This window comes from Humulus lupulus, chromosome 3 (genome assembly GCF_963169125.1).
Source record: "Humulus lupulus chromosome 3, drHumLupu1.1, whole genome shotgun sequence".
Lineage (NCBI taxonomy): Eukaryota > Viridiplantae > Streptophyta > Magnoliopsida > Rosales > Cannabaceae > Humulus > Humulus lupulus.
The window spans coordinates 66,251,414-66,258,332 of record NC_084795.1 but is presented as its reverse complement, the minus strand read 5'-3'; the positions used below and the strand labels follow the sequence as shown (position 1 = coordinate 66,258,332).

Sequence of the window (6,919 nt, the reverse complement as noted above, 5' to 3'; positions counted from 1 at the left end):
CACCAGAGGATCATTATGGGGAAAGTGCACCCCTCGTGCATCCTCCTCTGTAAAAGTGATTGAGTCATTTTCTCCTTTAAATCTTTTCGGGGGGCGCTGTTCCAGACTCATGACACAAGGTGGTGGACTTCGCCTGGCTTCTCTAGCGTACCTATCTCGTCCTTTCCGGGAGTTTCCCCCAAGCCCCGGACCTCCAAAAATAGTTCTTACTTCTCCCTGGATCTCCGGAGCTTCTCTTTGTGTCTTAGATATTACTGGTTCGTCCTCCGACTTTGGCCTTTCTCTCCTGACATATCGGCCTAGGTGCCCCCTGCAGATGAGCTCCTCAATTTCTTCTTTCAAATGAATACACTCTGCTGTGGTGTGACCAATATCCTTGTGGTATTGACAGTATCTATTTGGATCCCTCTGGGACCGATCCTTCCTCCTTAGTGGGGGCTTCTTGAAGGGAACCCGCCTCTCGTTGGTGAGGTAGATATGCTCCCTTGTATCCGTCAGGTCCGTATAGAAGGTATAAGCCATTTGCCTAGGGTCGCTTCCCCGCTTGGGCTTTCTATGTTGATCATCCTTCGGTCCTTCGTACGCCCTCTTCTTCTTTGCACCATTCGACCCTTCGTTAGTTGGGGGCTTTGCAGGGGACTCACACTTTCCCGCCTTTAAGTTCGCGTGGCCATCCTCTACATGAATATACTTCTGCACTCTCTCGTAGAAGTCATCTAGGTCCGTGACTTCCCTTTTGAGCATATTATCCCACAATTTGCTTCCCGGAAGCACCCCGGCAGTGATGGCCATTTTTAACTCTCTGCGGGTCAAGCTCCCCACTTTGGCTGCTTCCATGTTGAACCTGTGGATGTAGCTTTTTAGACTCTCATTTTCGCCCTGTTTTACATTGGTGAGGCTGGTGCCCGGCATAGTATAATCACGCACGGCATGATGTTGTTGGAGAAACTCATCTGAAAACTGTTGCCAAGACCTGACGGATCCCGGTCGAAGTCTCTTAAACCATTTGTATGCGGGTCCTTTCAGCGTGACTGCGAAACAGTGGCATCTAGCCCCGCTACTTATCCCTCTTAACTTCATCAAGTCATTGAATGCATCTAGGTGGTATTTGGGGTTGGTGCTTCCTTCATACGGGGTCATATGAGGCTCCTTGAAGTTGGCTGGGAGTCAGATGGCTTGGATCTCTTTGGTGAAGGGTGATTCATAGTTGAACTCCTCCTCAAGGCTTTGCCCTCCGGACGCGGTGACAATCTTACTCCGCAGGCTCTTCATCTCTGTATCGAGGTCCTGCCTCTTCTTCTTCAGGGAGTCTCTCAACATGGACGGGCTGACACCTTCCTTTCCTTCGCCGTCCTGGGGGACAGTAGGAGGGGTAGTCCTCTTATCCGCCCTCTTCTTGTTGAGCTCCTCTCGTAGATCCGAGGGCGTCCTCTTTGAGGTGACCTCGATGTCGTTGCGAGATCCACCATTGTTCCCTTGCCTTGGCCCCTGGGGTGGCCTCGACGGTCCGGGACGCTCATGCGGCTTCTCCCTGGGGGTGTTACTGGTGGAGTGTCTGGTCCTCCCGTCGTCTACTGGGACAGTGGTTTCCCGACCCTTCTCTTTCCTCTTGGGCAGGGACATGTTCGACTTACCTTGCAACAAGCCATTCAGCACCTCCTGCATGTTCTCCAGGGTAGTGTCCAGTCTTTGGTTTTTACGGTGCAGTTCACGAATCTCCTCTTCATAGAAACGAGATTTGGAACTCGAACTCACGGAATGGACCCGGGGTTGCTTATCGTGTCTACGCGTCGAGGGGCCCGGGTCTTGCCGGCCGGAGTTCGGTACTTGTGGTGGTTTCGGAGGAGGGAACTCGTTGGCATTCCCAGGTGGTGCAGTAGTTGTCCTTGGAGGATTTTCACCGGGTGGGATGGCCGGTGACGAGGCCTCCCTGTCATTCTCGTGAACCTCAGGGTCCCTTGGGGGCTCTACGTCTCGGGGTGGAGGTGGATCCTTCATGGAGACCTTCAGCTGGACTCCGGTAAGGTGGACCTCTACCTCTCGAGGCTCCCTGAGTCGCTTCGAACGTCTTGGCATTTCTCCTTGCCGGAAGTAATGGCAGAACAGTAGCTTGGTGCTTACGTTCCCACAGACGGCACCAAACTGTTGACGGTAAGAACTCGTCAACGATTGATGGTTAGAAAACTTCAATCTTAATACTACAAGAAGCTTTGAATCAGATAGAAATAACTCTAATCAACAGAAGAAAACTCAGGCAACAATGAAAACCAGAAACATATATTTCTTAAGTCTTTTTCATACACTCAGTTTTCCAACCCCTTATCCTGAGGGGTTGGTGCCTATTTATAGGGGGGGCTCTATTGGCCCAGGATACAAACAAGTCCCAAACCACAGGGACGTACACAGGTACTCTGGTAGTGTAGTGGCTCAGGGCGTAGTGGTGTCTACCCTGGTGGTGTCAGAGCCGTGGCCCAGGACAAAGTACTGTCGACTCTGGCATATGGTCGGGGGTGTCCAAGTGGTACCACTACTCTTCGTACAGGTCCGTACCGCCACTACTCCTCAGACACAGATCATAGGGTTGTGCCTCTGTTCTCTCCACAACCGTACGCCCCGTGTCAGCGCACGTGTTCCGTACTCGGTCGTCCTCATCAATTCCCGTTCAATGCTCCATGTTCGTTTGGCATATCAACAAGGTTCCTCCAAGTGATCCCGTGCCTATGTCAAGGAGGCTTCAACCTATGCATGTCCTGAGAAGTCAAGGCGCCAGGGGTCAAGGCCGGCTTATGCGGATCGCATAGACACGAGGCTAGCAGTGTAACGACCCGGATTTTCAAGACTCAATAATGCGGAAATATAAATGTTTTCATTTAACAAAATGTCTCAAAAACCCATAGAAAAAAAAACTTTTTAAAAAGTCGTATGGCCATACTTAACATTTAGTTACAAACATGTTTTATAAAGATTAGAGTGAGCCTAGTTTAGGAAAATTACACAACATTTCCAAAAATAAAAAGGCTTCCCAAAAGGTCGGTCCACATGTACATTTGCAAGGAAGACTCCAGCGCTCACTGCTCTGCCTTGCCCTTGTTCTTACCTACAACATGAAACAACTAGGTAAGCGAAAACGCTTAGTAAGATCAACTTCCAAACAAAGCAGATAGAGAAATAGGGATCCGGACCCATCCGGACCCTACACAATGAATTTCAAGAACGCTAAAGCGTCCTGGCAAACTTATGGTCATGCCTGATAACCAATGATAAATTAATTCGTAACTAGATAAAAATCCTGCACTCAGAAAAATCCCAGAACAAGTAGATATATTATATCACAACTATATCTTATCAACAATTATATCCCTGCACTCAGAAAATCCCAGAGCAAGCAGATATATTATATCACAACATAATTCGAGACCAACGCTCGACAATTTCTAACAATTCATGCGTAACGCGCCCTCCAACATAATTGCTAATCTGTAAAAGAGAACCGAGTCTCCACACTAAGATCTAGCCAATAAATATTCTCATCAAGGGTAACTATCGTGTTACCTAGGGCATCGCTACTTATTCAAGAGTGTAATCCAATTTACACGGTTTTACGGAGACTTCTATGTTAATCAGTGGTGCTGGTGAGCAGCTGCCCCTAGGGTGTTCAACCTCACTCAATCTTGGCAACCCCTAGTATCTCTAGGCACTCTCACGGAATGGCCAATATTCACGGCTGCTATCCGGGAATAACTTATCAGAGCACTTGCTCGGATTCTAACCGTCCAATGATTAAGTAAGCATGAGGGCCCCTAGGTCCCATTTATCTTGGCGCCCCTAGGTTTAACCAGCTTATCCTCATCTCATGGCCACTCGTCGCGGTAATGAACCGGACATAAATAAAATCAAGCAGTGTGACGGGGATCAACCGTCTAGGATATGACGGACTTCTACCGTTCATATTTTCTAAATCAGCACTCACTAGACTAACGTCTCTAAGCAACTTTCTATGACAGCCTACATATGTGCATGTATCCCTATACTAACATACAAGACAATAATCATTTCATGTTGCAGCCATACAATATAAGTTGACTTACTTGGAGTCCTTAGCGCTCAGCAGGTTTTCACCCTCCAACGTTCAGTCCAGTTACGCTTAGCCAATACTGTAGTTATCCATACAGTATACTCGGATTAATTATGGCACTAATAATTCATTATTATTATTTTGGGCAGTTTGGTCATTTTAATAAAAGTCATTTGTAAGGATTTATAATCCTTATTTGGTTTTAAACCTATTAAGGAAAGTTATACAAAATATTCGAGACTAAGCCCTAAGTCTCGGGGAGACCTATCCTAAGGTCTCGATACCTAGGCTCGGGTATCACAATGGTATTTCCCACAATCCGCTAAAAATCTTATTCTTTCAAGGTATCGCTATTAACCCGCACTTTCGACTAGTCGGTTAAAATATGTAAGATTTTAGCCGGTATTATATCCAGAAAATACAAATAAATTCCTTAATTATTTTTAAAGAAAATAAACTCTTTAAATTTTCCTTTTATTTTTCTTAAGGTTTTAATATCTAAAAACCGTTTTAAGAAAATTGCCTAATTTGTCTTAATTAGGAAAACCGTTATAAATTTCTCATCTTGACTAATTAATTTTCCAAAAGCAATAAATCAATTTTACTTACTAGGAAAATAATTTATTTAATTATTTTCTCAAAATATAGGGTTTTAAACCCTCTTTTAATTTATTAACTACTAATAAATTAAATCTCTTATTTTTAGAAAGAATAAAAATTCTTTAATAAAAATAATTCATTTAAACTCAAAGGGATAATTTTAGTGAAAATATGATTTCAAGACTTACCAATTTATATCTTGAAATAAGCAAAATTTTACTTTTTACCTTATGTTCCAAAATCTCATTTTTACACTAAGTGTGAAAAACCTAATTTTCACATTTTTAACTACATACTTCGTTAGTTCATAACTTGAAATTTACTTACCCAATTGTTTCCAAAATTTCCCAATTCCATTTTTGTTATGCCATTTAGGTCTTTGTAAAATATTAGGTCAAAATGAGCATTTTTGATTGGTGAAATCATTTTCCAACAATGAGGTAAAAATGACCTTATTTTCAAGTCCTTATTTTTTCCAAACTTTGACAGTTAATAACTTTCAAACCGTTTAATATTTTCTTACCAAATTTTACAGTGGACTAATAGGTTATGCCAGAAATATGTCCACAAAATTTTAGAAAAAACTGGGTTCATTTTCCCTATACAGTGGCTGTCCAAACTTGGTTCCGAAAATAAGAATACGAAAAAACAGTTTTTTACCTAATCTTTGAAATAGCATAACTTACTCATTTCTAAACATTTTTTAGTGTTTCAAAAGCTCAATTTTATGTACTCAATCTCAACAACATCACAGTACAATTAAAGTTTACAAAAAAAATATACAGTGGCTGCTTGACCCCTTGGAAGTCACAGCTCAAAACATGTTTTGTTTTAGGGTATCCTACAAAACCCTTGGGGGTTTTGGTTCCCATTTTCAAAAATCAATACACATGCATCATAAAAATTATTAAACAACTACCATAACCTTATTACATCATCAACAAGAAACTCTAAGCATTAGATATACAAAATAATGCTTAAAACTAAAAACCCTACAACAAAATCATCAAAAGTAAACTTTTTACCTCTTTGGTGTTCTTGCTTAAGGTTTGGACCTTCCTATAAGCTTTGACTCCTTCAAAACCTTTCAAAAACCCTAACCAACTTCCTCCAACAACATAGGTAATTAGCTATTTGAAACTCTATGATTAAAACTTGACAAAAGTCTAGATTAATGAAACTTTACCTTAGGGAAAACCCTTCCTAGACCAAGACTTAGCTTCCAAGTTTCTTTGGTGTTCTTGGGGTTCAAAATGGAGAGAACACTTGAGAGAGTCTTCAAAAATCAGATGAGAGTGAATGAGGGAGGGAGAGTGGTCGGATTTGGGGGTTAGAATGGCTCACACAACTCTTTAAAATATCACAAAACACTTTAGTGCTTTTCTACCCACTTGCCCACTTGACTTCTTAATTAAATGGGATTTGAATTTTATAAAATTGGGTTCACACCACTCTAAAATAGCACATGGCCAGCCACCCTTTTCCATATATGTGACCATTAATTTTTTTTATTTATTTTTTATTTTTTATAAAGGTTAATAAAGGTTTATAAGAAGAAAAGTCCAAATTGACTTTTGACACCTTTTTTCACTCTTATTAAGTTTTAATCACCAAACTTAACATTAATTAATTAAATTAAATGTCTCTCACATTTAATTTAATTAATCACATAATAAAATTTAACCTAAGGTCCATTCATGGAATAAAATTCCCCATTTCGGCAAAATTAGGCATTTAACACAAAATGCCCTAAAATTTCCATTTTCTTTTAGGTTTATTATTTTTGACCAAACCTTAACTTTTATGAATGTATTTTATGCCCAAAATATAATTGCCATGATTTTTCGTTTTATTTTCCGAGATTTTTACCCGATCAGGGTTTTTGTGTCGGTCCAGGACCGAAAGTCTTATCTTGACTTTTAAAATCACAAAATTCATATTTTGGCTAGCAATAACTCATGGAATACTTACAAACAAAATATAATATTATTTAAAATAATATTCTTAACCCGGGGGAAAAATACCGACCCGAGTCGTTTAAAGGTACCCGAAAACGTAGGACGTTACAAGCAGCACGAGCGTCGTGGCAAGACCACACCCTCGCATAGCGAGGGTACCTCGCGTAGCGAGGCTGGCCCTTTTCCCTCAGGTATAGGCACGGCTCGGGCGTCGCAACAAGGTAGCACGCTTGCATAGCGAGGGTCCCTCGCATAGCGAGGCTGCCTCTCCTCCTCCCGGGTGCAG

General features: G+C 41.7%; 1 long non-coding RNA gene across 2 annotated transcripts; it reads right to left on the bottom strand.

The window, feature by feature from the left end:
* Positions 1-2,318: 2,318 nt before the first annotated feature.
* LOC133821172 (uncharacterized) lies at positions 2,319-6,048 on the bottom strand. 2 transcript variants are annotated; one of them, XR_009887354.1, is made up of 4 exons: positions 5,862-6,048; positions 5,701-5,779; positions 4,089-4,154; positions 2,319-3,097 (listed from the first exon to the last, which is right to left on the bottom strand). It is a non-coding gene; the product is annotated as an uncharacterized LOC133821172 (long non-coding RNA). The 2 variants fall into 2 exon arrangements; XR_009887355.1 differs by lacking the exon at positions 4,089-4,154 and having other exon boundaries at positions 2,321-3,097; positions 5,862-6,046.
* Positions 6,049-6,919: the final 871 nt, after the last annotated feature.